At 42.4% G+C, this 16841-nt stretch overlaps 1 protein-coding gene across 4 annotated transcripts in view; it reads right to left on the reverse strand.

The window, feature by feature from the left end:
• LOC113130553 (butyrophilin subfamily 2 member A2-like) overlaps positions 1 to 16841 on the reverse strand; it is a 59239-nt gene that overhangs the window by 23443 nt on the left and 18955 nt on the right. The gene's annotated exons all lie outside the window — the stretch shown is intronic.

The raw sequence follows: 16841 nt of genomic DNA on the forward strand, positions 1-16841 counted from the left end.
GTTTCGTAAAGATAAAAACACATTTATATAAAAAACACGTGGGACCAACCATGTTACCATGGGGATATTCTTTTTATTTATTGTAGCTTTGTTTCAGTTTTTTTAATTTCAGTTATTTCCTTCAGATAAGCTAAATACTGCTGACACAACGCTCCCACACTAATGAACTTTGGTTTTATAATTAGATTTGGTCACGACTTAATTTCATCCACTTGATAATACCAGTCTCATGTCACAGCTCCAGTCCCTCCTGCCTCCAACCCTCGAGCTTTATAGAACAAGTCACTTGTGTTTCCTGAGCGATATTTGCCAGAACATCCAGGGATCCTCCCTGAAACCTCATCCCACCTTAAGGAGATTAGGCTGAGACCTGTTCTCATCACTGTGGGACCAACAAAGGCTTTTGGAGGCGGAAGTAGGTGGAGCAGGAGAGATCACCTGACGAATGACGAGCATCACATGGATTCATCCATGCGCAGTCACAATCCTGATCTTCCTCCCATCATATCATCATCATCGTCATCCGATGAATAAACTATAACAACAAAGGTTTTTTGTGCAGACAAAAACCCCGCCCCCGTCTCATCCTGATTCTCCATCATCATTCTTCATCATCCGGACCTGAACAACCTTGCTCTATTAAACTAATTAATCACGTGTTTGCACTGTCTAAACTGTGTTTATCGCTAATTACCGAGACCATCATGGTTTGTCTGGGGACTCTGGACTCTCTGGCCTTCATCTGTCTCCTGTTCTGGACTGGAGCGTCTGGAAATCAGTAAGTAAGAAACTACGGACCAGGACGGGTTTAATGTCGGTGGTTAAAATAGGAGCAGAATAGAAAACTGGAGCTGAGGTTATTTATGATGATATATTAAAAATGGAAAAAAATACACAAGTAAAATTCCGACACAGTATGGGCTGAGGGCTGTGCCAGGAGCAGTGTTTACTTTACACTTGTTAGGCTGGAGGACCCCACTAGAGGATTTTTACATCTTAAATTCATTTTAAACTTTTATTTGAAATTTCCTTTATTTATTTTTACATTTTCAGATCGTGGGAGGATACAGACATCAGGACAGTTTGAGCCCACCACTAATGGATTTAACCACACCGGCTGATTGTCAGTTGGTGATTTCACAAACACTCGCGGGATCACAACGTGACTTGGGTTTTTCATTGTGGGCTGTATGTAGTAAACTTATCTCATGCACGTTAAAAGGACACTGATGGTGTTGATTCAACAAAACAATTTTTTTGACTGTTTAAAAAGCTGTCTCGACACAATAGCAGTCATGTTGCGCGTAACAAATTAGTCAATGAATTGATTAGTTGATAGACAGAAATCAATCCCCAAATATTTAGAAAATGCATCATTCTTAAAAACCCAAATGTCAATGAATGGCTGTTGTGATCTTGAGTTTTTGTGGTTTCTTAGTTCAACATGTTAGTGAAGTCAGTTATTGTTGTTTAGACCGTTGGTCAGAAAAACCAAAACACCACAGCTGAAAAATTCACAGTCACTTGACATCAATGTGTTCCCCATATGTGGCCTTCATGTTGAACAGCCTGATGCTCCGTTTGTTGTTTTATGTGTTGATTTAATGAATTAAATTGAACTTTATTAAAGTCAAATGTGTTTCTGTTGTGGCTCATTCAGTCTGGAGAATTTACCAACATTTAAAAACTTACTAATGTGTATTAGATATAAAGGGACACCCGGGTCAGTTATATGGTGGTTCTAAACCAAAAAACAGAAGCAAAACGCAGAAAAAGCAGCTCTGATGTGATTGGATGAATAGTGTCCCGGTGTTAACATCACGTCACCAGTGATCAGGAGGTAACGCTGTTTGTTTATTACCAGGACAGTGTTGAAGATATAAACCAAAGTCACTTACATTTGTGTGACATGCACATTGAATCTACTGGGCATTTGCAGGGTTCAGAGCAGTTTTGACTGGAGCAGGACAAAAGATCCCACTGGTTTTCTCTCAGCTGTTTATACACAGATTAAGTTGTTTTCCCATCAGCCTGATTCTGTGTTTAAACCTAATGATTAACGTCTGATCCTCCTTTCAGGACCAGGTGACTGTCACAGTGAAGGTGACAGTTGGAGATGACGCCATTTTACCCTGTTCCCTCAGCACCAGGGAGAACATTGTCCAAAACCTATTTCAATGGAGGAAAGATGGTCAGAAGAAGGTGTTCCTGTATGCATGGTGTCTGCGTACAGCATCACCCGTCCACATCAAGTGAGCAGTTCAAAGGACGCGTCTTTCATTTCCTGATCCGCTGCAGTTCGGTAACGCCTCCATAGTTATCAGAAATACAAAGGTGACTGACAGTGGACACTACACCTGTGATTTTCCACATCTTGAGACAGGACGACTGTTTTCCACATTAGTTCTCATTGTTGGTGAGTAGTACTTTGATAAAACTGTGTAAATGCCATCAGTTTGTAATGTATTGAAAGTTTGATGTCCCTGTGACAAATCCATAGAGAATCCTCACCTGACTTTACAGTAGATCTCCGCTCTATAGGATCTCAGTGTCTTCAGCTCATGTGTTTTATTTGCAATGGGTAGCAGTTAGAAGTAGTTGGAGGCAGCTGAGGTCAGAAGTGAGCCAAAAAAAAAATTTGTTGAGCTGCAGTATGGGTTTCATGCCAAGAAAGTAGAACCACAGATGCAATATTTGCTTTGAGGGCTGCTGATGGAGAAGTACAGAGAAGTCAGAAGGAGCCGCTTATTGTGTCTTTGTAGATTGGAAAAGCGTTATGAAGGTGCTGGAGAGAGGAGCTGGGGGTTTTCGAATGAGGAAGTCTGGAGTGGCCAGACAAGTTTTCGAGTGGTGCAGGACATGTATATGCTGTAAGACAGGGTGCTGGGTGTGCTGTAGGGGTGACAGAGTTGCAAGGTGGAGGTGGGACTGCAACCAAGGGATCCGGCGTTTGAGCCCCTTCTTGTTTGCTGTGGTGAATGGACAGGCTGACAGATGAGTTAGACAGGAATCTCCGTGGACCCTGATGTTTGCAGATGACATTGTCACCTGTAGTGAGAGGCAAGAGCGGGTGGAGGAAAATCGGAGGGTGAGGTTTGCGCTGGAAAGGATGGAGGAATGAAGCTGAGCCACAGTAAACAAGAGTAATGGTGGGTAAATGAGAGGGACTCATGTAGAACGGTAGTACAGGGAGTAGGGTGAAGAAGGGGTGGAGGCTTTTAAGGACCGAGGTCACAGTCCAGAGCAACAGAGAGTGTGGAAAAGAAGGAAGAGACGTGTGCCAGCAGGTTGGAACGGTGGAGGAAAGTGTCAGGTGTGATGTGTGACAAAAGAGTGTCAGCAAGAATGAAAGAAGGTGGACAAGACAGTGGTGGACCAGCAATGTTGTCTGGTTTAGAGACAGTGGCAATGAGACAAAGACAGGAGGCAGAGCTGGAGGTAGCAGAGCTGAAGATGTTGAGGTTCTCTCTGGAGTGACGAGGATGGATAGGATCAGGAATGAGGACATCAGAGGGACAGCTCATGTTAGATGGTTTTGGAGAAAAAGCCAGGGAAGCCAGATTGAGATGGTTTGGACATGTTCAGAGGAGGGACAGTGAATACATTGGTAAAGGATGCTGAGTTGAAGCTGCCAGGAAGGAGGTCTAGAGGAAGACCAAGAGGAGGTTCTTGGATGTAGTGAAGGGGACATGAGGATAGTTGGTGTGTGAGGAGGATACAGAGGATAGGGTTTAATGGAGGAGGATGATTGGCTGTGGAGACCCCTGAAGGGAGCAGCCCAGAGGAGAAGAAACGATTCGGAAAGTTGGAATTGTTTCCCGGAGCAGATGGGACTTGAAAAAACCAGAACTAACAGGGAACATTGATGGTTGATTCCACTCCAAATAAATGTAATTGAGCATCAAAATGACAAACTGTTGACACCATTTCAAAAACACAACTGGAAGGACCAGTTCAGCGAAACCTGATGTGTGATCTCAGTCTCGTCCAGTGTCTGCATGGATATTAGAACCAAGATCACACACAGCACAGACCTTAGCTCCTGAGTTCAGAATGTCATGTTCTCACAAACTGACCTGACTTTTTCCTCCTTTTCCTCCTTTACCTTCCTTGAAGTGCTGTACACTGCAGCAGGCAAGTTGTCTCACTACGATTCCATTCTTGTTATCACTTCTAACAAATGGATCAAATGAATTTCATTTTAAACTCCGACTTCTTATAGTAATTGAAATTCTTCCCATATCTGTTTCCAGCTTCCAGGCTTCTTCTTTTGTTTGTGTTGGTTCACTGCTGCCTTTTCTTTCCCTGAGCAGAGCAGTGACTGTTTCAGCTTATGTGGCCGTTTATGCTGAGCTGTTTCTGTCTGCCACACTGATTTTGTTCCAGACTGTAAGGTTAGAGGTTCAATGATCTATGGCCGATATTTGCCATTTTCAGCGCAGATTTGCTGTGTGGAACTAGCACTCTTCTCATGTGTTCCTTCCATTCAGATTTGCATGTCCTCCCACCATGCTCCATGGTCCACCGGGCATGAAGTTGTCATGCTGGGGTCTTACTCTGACTCCCATAGTTGGTTGCTGCATTTGGAGTAGCTGATGTGTGTTGTGATTAGATTTAGTTCTGTCTGACCTGCATCAGTTTGGACTTTTATTGAGATAAAACTCTTTAACTTCACAGGTTGCGCTCCAGTTCCTGTGACTAAGATACTAAATGGTCACAGAGGATGGGGTGGTGCTGCGTGTGAGGTTCGAGGTCTTCTCCCAAACCTGATTGTAAAGTGGCAGGACAGGATTGGCAACGTCCTTCGTGGCTGAGGAGCCACAGGTTTCAGAAAGAGGAGGCCTCTACTACGTCTCCCTCCTCACTACTGTGCCCAAGACATCAACAAACCTCTTCCAATGGTGTCACCCAACAGAAGGACTCGGCCCACAGATGACGAAGGATCTATGTTGCCTGGTAAGAAAAGGTTTCAACTGAGGGTAATGCACCTTTCTGTGGTGGGGGATTTGTTTTGGTGTTTTAATCTTCCATACTTTTAATCTGCATAGATTTTTAGCCACCTTCAGTTATTTGTGTTCATTTGTTTAGTTGTAGTTTCTGGCCGTTTGCTTTACATCAAAGCAGTGACACTTTGTGTTATATTGGGTTTAATGATCCTTTTCAGAGAGAACTGTTGGAGGACAAGTCCTGCCATGATGGGCCCATGTTCATAGGTGATTTCTTCATGGGAATTGTGATTGTCGCGCAGTTCTGTTGTATAGAGCCATTTAACATCACCTACGCCTAATAAAGGTGATTTTAAATGACTATTGGATTCATATCAACCAACAGCTTCCTTTGAGCGTCACATGTCCAGAGTCTCCTTAGACTGATAATTTCAGAAATCAAAGTATGTCTGAAATATCTAAGTGAAATAAACTGAAATGGAAAAAAAAATAACTGAAACAAGCTACAATAATATATGTAGGGAACATGAATCCATCACGTAGCTGCCCAAAGACACATGGAGAAGGAACCAGGGAACATAGAACAACCCAAGTGGGACCATCATGGATAATGAGAACACAGAGCTACCAGGGTTTAGACATGGGGAACACAGGAAGCAGAGCACAGATCCTGACATCACCCCCCTTCCTTCCTCACAAAAGTATCTCTGAGACCAGGGGGTCTCTAACTCCACCCACCAAGCTCCACTGCCCTGCAGGTTTCCAACTATCTGTGACTTCACAGCTTCTGATTGGCTGAACACACCTGATCCAGGTAATCAGCAGTGGGAAGAGCAGGGATAGTAGGAAAACAAGCAGGACGGTGGACCTCAAGGACTGGAGTTAGAGACCCCTTGTCTTAGATTATATTGCTCCAGTCACACTCATCACACAGTGAATAATTCATTATAATCATAATATAATAATAATTGATTTACTCACAAGTCCTCGGGTTTATCTGGTGACCCTTTGGAAGGGTCCAGGTCCCTATGTTGGAAACCACTGTAGTAAAGCAGCTAACTAACCTGATAATAACAGGGACAATAATAATCAGTAGTCCATCCATCATAATGAGCAGAATGAGCACCTTTATTTTGATATTTCACTGCATTTGACTCCCAGTAGTTTTACAAAAATATGATTTCACAGGCAGCACAGCACAACAACGTAAATATCAATAAACAATAATACACTGTTTTATTTTAGTATTTTAACAACCCTGAGAATGTACCTTGTCACTGTAAAAGCTTTTTAGTTTTATTTTTATTTATTTATTTTGCTACATAACTTTTGTGGAAAAACCAACTGTCCAAGCTGAATATTATAGTTTGCATGTAAACAGACCACCCCATTGACACGGCAAAGGCGGGGCAGCTGCGACACATGCAGCAGAGCGAAGATAAAGAAAACACACACCCTCTAACACCCTCTGAGTATTTACATGAAGTGTTGGCTCGGTCCGACACCATGTGGGCTCAGTAAAGACCTTTATAAGAACTGAAAGCAGGGACTGTGTCTACACCTGATCCCTGGATTTAAAGTGAGCAAATAAAAGCAATAAAAACATTTAGTTTGTGTTTCTTCTCATCCGAAATATTACAAGAACCATTAACTGATTCATAATGCCAATACACAGCCAATGATTATTGATTATTGATTGATTATTAGCAAATTTCATTAGAACTGGTGATTCTGCAGGTTTCAACACTGAGCGTCTGGACTTTAGATTTGATAAAATCCATATGATCTTTAAAATAACTTCCTGTAAGTCACTTCAGTTTTACCAGGTTCTATTTATCTCATTGTTTGCTCATTGACAGTGAGAGAGTGAAATATACAAAGGAGATACATAAGAAGGCAAAGCAGGATAATATAACAAGAAAAGAAAACAAAGGAAGTAAAATGACAAGACACTGTATTTGTTGAGAGAAATGTTGAGATCTTAATTTCGTAGCTCTGCAGTGACCTCACAGGGAGAAACGCTCAAAGCTCTGTCATAAAAACAGTCATGAAACTTGTGAAATCTCTGTAGAAACAGTGAACGTCACTTGTTGTTGTAGATTGTGATGATACACACGTTTGTTTTTGTTCCTCCTGGAGATTTTACATTGATTTACATTGATTTCATGGAGACTAACCCTGATCATAACCACTACGTAGTCTGAGAGAACTTATCTGAGCCAGGAGCTTTGAGGACCAAAGCGTCTTCACTGGGCTGTTTATCAAACTGCACAGACACTGAAGTTTCAGAGCTGACGGAGAAAAGTGAGTGAGTTTGAGGAAAAGGGTCAATAAAGTCCTGAGGACGGTGAGAATCCACAGTTTGACTTAACTGTCCTAAATGTATGTCCTATATTTGATTATTTTTGTCTGTCCTAATGATTCGTTTATTTTCATGCTCAAATCTTCGACATGTCCTATAGAAATGAACCTGCCTTGTCTTACTTTAAAACACCATCTACCATGTTTTCCTCGAGGTGGATGTTTCTCCTGGTGAGAACCTGCAGAAAGAAAAAGGTTCATTATGATTTTTCACAGGAAGCGTCTCCAAAAAAAAATCTGCCATTAATAAAATGCATTTTTATTCCTGTATCATCTTTTAAAGGGCAAGTTTCAAACAGTCAGTAGTGGAAACTAAAATCTTTCACTTGCTTTTCTCGATGCTCAAACCTTAAATCAGCTTCAGCTTCATCACATTTAACACTGACCCAAACACACTGATCAACAAACTGAGGCACTTTCTGTTGAGTGTGAACAGTCACTCTGAGCTAAACTCCTTTTATACCAATGAACTGCTGCTGTCAGCAGGACAAACAGAATTCAAGCTGCAGCTAATAATTATTTGTACACGTGTGTGTTAATGCTGAGTGTTGTATAAACCAAAGGAACAGTAAAGTTTGGTGTCAGTACTTTAACAAAGGACCACTCTGGATACACAGACAGCTGGAGTCGTCTGGCCACCAGGGGGCGATCGACTTACAGTGAGTCAGTTGTGTCTGTACAGTCTGTGGCTCAGCCCCTCAGTTGGACTCACCTGTATTACAGCCTGTTGGTTTTCAGAGCCAGAAGCAGAAGCAGAGCGAGAACAAGAATTAAAACTATCGCAGTCACGAGAAGGATCAATTCGAAGTGGGACTCTTGCTTGAACATTTTCTCTGAAACACATCACAGAAACACTAAAGTGACTGCAGGTCATAAACTAGATGAGCAAACATCTGTGGAAACTGGTGAAATTAGCTGCAGTTTTAAACACCTTTTCTTACCATGCACAATAATCTCTCTTTCAATCTTAAAGCCCTGATCCTTCTGTGTGGCCAAACATTGGAAGTGGTTGGTCCATGTCTTGGTCACAGTAGTGAAGAGAGTAACGTTGAACTTGTCATCTTTTTCAGACACCACTGGGGGGTCAGACTGAAGGACTTTCCCACCTTTTACCTTCCACTCTAACTCAGGTTTGAGGGATGCGTTTGTGACCTCACACTTCAGCCGCACCCCGCCGTCTGTGGCATTAATGATGGTGGTGTGAATAGCCAAGCCTGCACCTGTGAACACAGTGCAAACAAAAGCTGCCGTTGTGTCTGTCCCTTCACTGAAACACTGAAACATGAACGAGTGGGACCTGAAAATGCAGCTGTTAATGGAGGTTTATGGAAACGAGGCCTTATCTTTGAACTGTTGCATAACTTTGTGGTATTTAATATTTTCTGGGGCAGCGTCACTGTATTTGTCTCTGCAGGTTCCAAAAAGTGTCACTGATCAGCGTTGTAATGTAGTAATTGGTAGCAGTGACATGTCTTTGTGTAGAATAAATAAATAAACCAATAAATGCATCTTATTCAACATTTAGCATGTGCATTTAAAACCTGCTTAAGAAAGAAGAGAAACACAAACACCAGGTAAATATTTACCATCCCAGGACTGTTTGAAACAACATGACACTTGAATATATTTAAACTCTGATACGTTAAATTTGGTCATTAATGACACTGTCAGGCTTATTTCCAAATTATTTGTGTAAGAGCTGAAAATATATGATGAACCATCGTTGCAGATCAAATATTTCAGGTTCAGCCACTCGCTGCTCATTAAGCTGCTGCAAGTTTTAAAAGCTGCTGCATTTTATTCGCCTGCAGTTTGAAGCTTTGAGATTATTTTCATCTAAAAAAGGCCCAAAGCTTCAGACGTTTTCATCCTCCCATGACTAGAGATCAGTGAGATCGACGTCAGGTCTGTTTTTAAAGGTAAAGCCCCTGAACATCTACCTGTGTTTTAAATACACATTTGAAGCCATTTTAAAAATATTGCATCGTGCAACTATGATTATGAGCAGCAGGCAGTATTTATTGTCAGGACGACGTTACATTTCTGCAGAGACTCATAAATATTATCAGTGGTAAATTAATATATAAAGCCAAGACTCCCCTGCAATTTTTCCTTTTGTCTCGCCTTTTAAAACAAACAAAAAAAAAAAAGACAAAACTACCATAAGACAAAACTTACACTATCAAAACACATTTTCAGATTTTATTGATATGCAAACAGTTTAAGTCCAGTGATTATTGATAAGAAGTAAAGTGTTAAACTGATTAACAAAATGAAATGAAAATTCATGCACTACATATAATCTGCTGCCATCACCAGATGTGTTTTTATGACTGAGTCAATTTGAACTTAAACTTTAAACTGTTGTTTTCAGTAACAGCCTGTTCAATAGTTATTTATGTTTTTTGCCGCTCTCAGGCTGCACTCAGAGGCTGTTCCTCCACGATAATGTGAACACGCCTTAAGTGTGTGCTGATGTTGTTCCTGCAGGCCTGGTGATAAATACACGACTGCTGATAAAGGTCAGCGTTACCGTTAGCTGGTGGTCACACCCAGACTTTATGTTTCATTGAAAATATTAAAATGGTCCCAGAGAAAGACCCTAAACCTGTGCAGCTCTGTAACAACACAGCACGACGCTGGGCCGTGATATTGATCTGGGCTGATTATTTGGTTTTACTGAAGTTTAGTTGCATGATATTAAAAAAACAAATGTTTTAGACTCATTGTTTGGCTATTTAACAGCTGTCACATTCACATAATACAAGAGCAGAATATTAATAATCAATATTCATGCAGTCATCAATACAAAAAACAAATTCTCAATATTAACATCCAGATTATTGGAGCCGTGTTTCTAAATCGACTGTTTAACTTGTTGAGAAAGTGAGTGTTTGTTTGTTTTATAATAAATGTTAAAGGCAGATGGAAGAGAATTAAAAACTGATAAGCTGGAAAACCTGATTATTAGTTTAGAAAATTAAATTACATTGAAAATAGCAGCAGCTTCAAATCCCTGCATGTTTCACTTCAATAAAAAAAAAAAACAAAATAAAAATATAATATTAAAAAATTTATAATAAATACTCAATAGAAACACTTTAGGCTGACTCTTTAACTTTTCTCACCAGCAGCAAACGTTGTTCCAGACCAGGTCAGGAGGCAGAGACACACGACAGGAAGAAGCTCCATAGTTGTCCAAGTCCTGTCAGCATCAACAGCTCAGCATCACTTCACTGTCTCCATATAACGAAGCTGCAGCCGCTGCTGACAGCTGGACGGACTCAGCCCACAATTTCACTTTCTAGGCTTCCGCTAACAGCAGCATCACTTCCTGCACAGCTCCTTCACAATAAAACCTGCACATATGTCCACTAGGACTCATGGATTCTGCACACAAATGGACTTTCAGAGACGCACAGTTCAAATATCACAGTCAGCAACAGTTTCAGTTCCCCCTGGATCTGTACCCGACACACTCTGGTTTAGCAGCTTCACCAATAAACAGAAGCTCTGCATGCTGCCCACAAATAATGTCAATAACACACATATGGACATAAAAAATAAGGCCCAGTATTTTGGACTTTAGCTGCAAAACCTTCACATTCATTTCCAGCAGAACAGCAGGTTTGAGTTCAGTGACGTCTGATGTGTTTGTCAATGCCCACGTCTGGTTCAGAGAACAGCTACAAGCAGTGAGCTCAGATCTGATCAATGGAAGATTTTCTATCACATTTTCATGCACAGTTTTCTTCTTATTCAATTAAAAAAAACAATGAGTTAATGTAAAGTTGCAGCTCTGACCACTGGGATCAGTCTGAGTTTCAGTTTGTTGCTCAGCAGAAGGAAATGTACATTTTTTAAAAAGCGACAAATCAACTTTTCTACAGTTTTATCTTATTTTATGGACAATAACAGTTCTCTGTATTCAGGTCTCAGACAAGTCACTCATTTGTCTCCATTATATCGAAAATGATGCTGTTTAAACTTCAGCTGCTGTAAGTTTTACTATTTTAAATTTAATCAATTTTTTGTCTCCACATGATGAGATTAGAGACATTTTAACTTCTGATTTGCAGCCTGAAAGTTCTCTCCTGATTTTTGGTCGAAGCCCCTTCAAATAGAATCAGACCAGCCACAGACTAATTCCCCCTAAAGCCAAGACTGAAAGATTCAGGAAGTCTTTTCGTGTCCATGACCATAAGACTCTATAATTCGACAATATAAACAATAACGCACACGCACGCATGCACACACAAAACCCCTTTATTATTTTTCTATATACAAGTTAATTACTTTATTAATTACAATTAATAACATAGAATAACTGCTGTAACAACTGAATTTCCCCTTGAGGATTTATAAAGTACTTCTTCTTAACTTTCCTCATTAAAAGTGTTTTGTGGTGGGAGCATCGTGCCCGTGTTGCGTGTGTCGACGCACAGACACATTTATTGAGGAAAGTCATCCTGCGTCTTTTAACAAGAATATTCGTCTGAATTTCACACGTTTCTACTTTCACATTTGTTGCACACATGACGGTCAGCGTCAATTCTAATACGCTACAATGTAATTAAGCGTCGGAAACAAATGGTTTTCAACGGCCATCAATAGCTGAAGCCGAGTGTGTAAAATGCAAACAGGGCACAGCTACAGTGTGTGGGTTGTTCTGTCTCTCAACGCTTAGCTGGTCGCAGATGTGCCTGCCTATAAATCGGCCTAATGTGCAGCGAAATGGGCTGATGACGATTAATTAAAATGTGCAAAAAAATCGGCCGATAGATCGGTCGACCTCTAGTATGTATCAGTTAAAATAAAGCTGCTTTTCATGTCTGTGTTATTCACAGCCTGTTTATTAATGAATATATATGAATATATATGCTGAGCTGCAGCAGTCACGTCAGGACAAAACTGGGTCAGATCAGTTTCAGCTGAACTTAATGGATTTTACTGAATCTGTCTCCTGTATTTTCAGACCTGCTCTGCAGCCTGAACAGGTGGAACAATCACAGCAACAAACACTGTTTCCTTTTACATGTGAAACGTCCTTCAACATTTTGGTGTTTCAGCTTTGACAGAAATGTGTTTGCTGCAGCTGCAGACAACAGGAAGAGGAGCTGCTCTGTTTGAACAACATCAAGACAGAACAGAGAAAAGTCTGTGTGTGTTTAATAAGAATCAGAGCAGGGATGGAGAACAACGTCAAGGGCATGGAACAAGCTCCCACTTTACATTTCTGGGTCATGGGCCGTCACTGTGTTTGTGATGCAGAGAGTCACTGGTCTGTGTCTGAACACTGGACTCTAAGAAAGTTGGGCAGGAGTCAAATGTGTCATAAAAACACAAACTCTGACCTGGACTTTTGGTTTAGACTCTGTCTTTTTTCTGTCTTTAACCTGAAACCAGGACTTCACTTCATTTTGAAGAAACAAAAACAAAACGTATTTTCATGTTTTGTGGTGTAAAACTCAAACTTCATCCCACAAAATTAAAAAACACAATAACGCACATACACCACCAACTTCAAGCCACAGGTCCAGCTGGCAGGCTCATGCTGATCCAGTAAATGTTTCTTAAACCACAGAACCTCTGCCTGTAACAAAAAGAAAACAATCACAGAAACATCACAGCTTTATCAATGACATTCAAGCTGCACAATCAGAATTTATTTATCAATCCACAAATAAATGTTACATGTTAGATGATAAAATACCTGCTAAGAAAAAATACTGACATTTCAAATAAACAACCAGGATAATAGATGTTGATGGTCAATAGATTTATCTTGGATCTTCTTCTCCTCTGGGCTGCTCCCTTCAGGGGTCACCACAGCCAATCATCTGCCTCCATTTAACCCTATCCTCTGTATCCTCCTCACCCACACCAACTATCCTCATGTCCTCCTTCACTACATCCAAGAACCTCCTCTTTGGTCTTCCTCTAGGCCTCCTTCCTGGCAGCTCTAACCTCAGCATCCTTTTACCAATGTATTCACTGTCCCTCCTCTGAACATGTCCAAACCATCTCAATCTGGCTTCCCTGGCTTTTTCTCCAAACCATCTAACATGAGCTGTCCCGCTGATGTCCTCATTCCTGATCCTGTCCATCCTCGTCACTCCCAGAGAGAACCTCAACATCTTCAGCTCTGCTACCTCCAGCTCTGCCTCCTGTCTTTGTCTCAGTGCCACTGTCTCTAAACCAGACAACATTGCTGGTCTCACCACTGTCTTGTCCACCTTTCCTTTCATTCTTGCTGACACTCTTTTGTCACACATCACACCTGACACTTTCCTCCACCCGTTCCAACCTGCTTGCACACGTCTCTTCACTTCTTTTCCACACTTTCTGTTGCTCTGTTGCTACTTCACCTTACGCTGCATCTCCCTGTACTCCTGTCTGTTCTCTTCTGTCCTCTCAGTGTCCCACTTCTTCTTAGCTAACCTTTTCCTCCTAACACACTCGTGAACTTCCTCATTCCACCACCAAGTCTCCTTATCTGCTTTCCTCTTTCCAGATGACACACCAAGTACCCTCCTACCTGTCTCCCTGATCACTTTAGCTGTAGCTGTCCAGTCATCTGGAAGAACCTCCTGACCTCCCAGAGCCTGTTTCAGCTCCTCCCTTAAAGCCACACAACACTCTTCCTTTTTCAACTTAAACCACTTGGTCCTCTGCTCTGCCCTTGTCCTCTTCATCTTCCTCACCACCAGAGTCAGTATCCTACACACCACCATCCTATGCTGTCTGGCTACACTCTCTCCAGCCACTACTTTGCAGTCACTGATCTCTTTCAGGTTGGAGCGTCTGCACAAGATGTAATCAACTTGTGTGCTCCTGCCTCCACTCTTATATGTCGCCCTATGCTCCTCCCTGTTCTGGAAAAATGTGTTCACTACAGCCATTTCCATCCTTTTTGCAAAGTCTACCACCATCTGTCCTTCTGCATTCCTGTCCTGCATACCAAACTTACCCATCACTTCCTCATCACTTCTGTTTCCCTCACCAACATGTCTGTTGAAGTCTGCCCCAATCACCACTCTCTCACCACTAGGGGTAACCCTGGATCACCTCATCCATCTCCCTCCAGAATTTCTCCTTCTCTTCTAACTCACATCCAACCTGTGGGTCATAACCACTGACAACATTCAACATCACACCTTCAACTTCCAGCTTCAGACTCATCACCCTATCTGACACTCTCTTCACCTCCAGAACATTCCTAGCAAATCACCAGATTTATCTTGGATCAAATATTAATAGAGCACTTATGAAGAGTCTAAACATCACACTGATAAAAAGATTATGTTGTGTTGTCTGCTGTAACGAATGTTCATACAACAAAATATTTAAACTCACCATTACACCTGATGCAACCTATGGCTCCAAGCACTGCTAAAACACCACCAACAACAAAAAGAGTCCCGATAACTGCACCCACAACCCAAACAGTGGGGAAACCTGGAAGAGAAGAGACAAAGTCAGTGTCAGACTCAGACTGTGAGGTCACATCATGTCCAGGAGGTTAAACAGCTGCTGCTAAAAAAAAAAAGACCTGTTGAACTAATACTGCTCAGAGTAAAAGTCCTGCATTCAAAGTGTTACTGCAGTAAAAGTCCAAAAGTACCTTATGTACCAAATGTACTTGAAGTATCCAAAGTAAAAGTACTCATTGTGTAGAATGGCCCATTTCACATGAATGTATCTGATATTATTGGATTCTAATTACTGATGATTATTGTGTTGAATAAGAAAACCTTTATTTGTCCCACAATGGGGAAATTGCGTTGTTGCAACAGTAAGTACAGTACACAGCAGAGAGTCAGAAGTAGCAAAGCTGTGAGATAAATAAGAAATTTAAAATATTAAAAAAATATTAAGTGGAATAAAACTATGAAGCTACAAAAACTATAAGTGTGTAGATATGTGCCTGTGGGCATGTACCGTATCTGGACATCACTGGATATATAAATAAATACCAGGTAAAGTGACTACAGTATATTGCACTGATGGGATTGACATTATACTACATTACTGTACATGATTACAGCAGATGGATGATAAATGTACAGTTAGCAGTGATCGTTGTACAGTCTGACAGCAGCAGGAAGGAAAGACCAGTGGAATCTGTCCTTCACACAGTCAGGGTGGATCAGTCTGTCACTGAAGCTGCTCTCCAAGGCAGACAGGACGTCCTGCAGGGGGTGAGACCGATGGTCCAGCAGAGATGTTAGTGTGGCCAGGACCCTTCAGTCCTCCACCTCACTCACTGAGTCCAGAGGAAAGCCCAGGACAGAGGTGGACTTTTTGATGACCTTGTCCAGGTTCTCCCTTTACCTCTCCGTGATGCTGCTGCTCCAGCAGACCACACCGTACAGGATGGCTGATGCCACCACAGAGTCATAGAAGGTCCTCAGGAGTGCCCCCTTCACCCCAAAAGACAGCAGTCTCCTCCGGAGGTGGAGTCAGCTCTGGCCCTTCCTGTACAGTGCATCTGTGTTATGAGTCCAGTCTGTTGTTCAGATGAACACCCAGGTACTTATAAGAGTCCACTCTCTCAATGTCCATTCCCTGGATGTTCACTGACGAGGGGAGAGTAGACTAACGTCTGTGGAAATCCACCACCATCTCCTTGGTCTTCCCCGCGTTGATGAGGAGGTGGTTCTGCTGACACCAGTCCACGAAGTCCTGAATCAGTCTTCTGTACTCCGCGTCATCATCGTCCGTGATGAGCCCGACAATTGCAGAGTCGTCAGAGATGTCAGGATGTCGGACACACTGTCCCGGGCTCTCACAAACTGGGGTCGGTTTGTGAGGTAGTCCAGGATCCACTCCGCCAGGTCAAAGTCCACCCCAGCCTTCTCCAGTTTGTCCCTTAAAAGCACCGGCTGTATGGTGTTGAACGTGCTGGAGAAGTCAAAGAACAGAATTCTCACAGCACTGTTGGGCTTCTCCAGGTGTGCCAGAGCACGGTGAAGCAGGGAGATGATGGAGTCCTCCACTCCGATGCCGGGTCGGTAGGCGAATTGCAGCGGCTCCATCGCTGAGCTCACTACGGAGCGGAGGTGGCCCAGGACCAGTCTCTCTAGTGTCTTCATCAGATGGGACGTGAGAGCCACCATCTCTGAAGCCTGAAGCTGTTGAGGTCTTTAGCGTGCGGTGTCTTGGGCAGTGGTACTACACAGGAAGTCTTCCAGAGCTGTGGTACCACCCTCTGCTTGAGGCTTGAGGTTGAAGACATGCTCCATAATTCCACACAGTTCATCTGCACAGGACTTAAGGAGCCTGGAGCTGATACCATCTGGTCCAGCTGCGTTCCTAGCCTTGATCCTCCTCAGTTCACTTCTCACCTGGGCTGGTGTGAGGGACAAGGGTGGGCAGGGTGGCAGTGTGCCGGGGAGAAGGCCTGCAGCTGCGTGGGGGGAGGAGAGGGTGATTGATCACACCTAAGGAAATGCAGATTTAGATCGTTAACCCACCGCAGATCCCCCTCAGCCTGGGCACGAGGGGCTTTGAGGCCTAAGATGGTCTTCAGGC

The sequence above is a fragment of the Mastacembelus armatus genome, chromosome 5, assembly GCF_900324485.2.
Source record: "Mastacembelus armatus chromosome 5, fMasArm1.2, whole genome shotgun sequence".
NCBI lineage: Eukaryota > Metazoa > Chordata > Actinopteri > Synbranchiformes > Mastacembelidae > Mastacembelus > Mastacembelus armatus.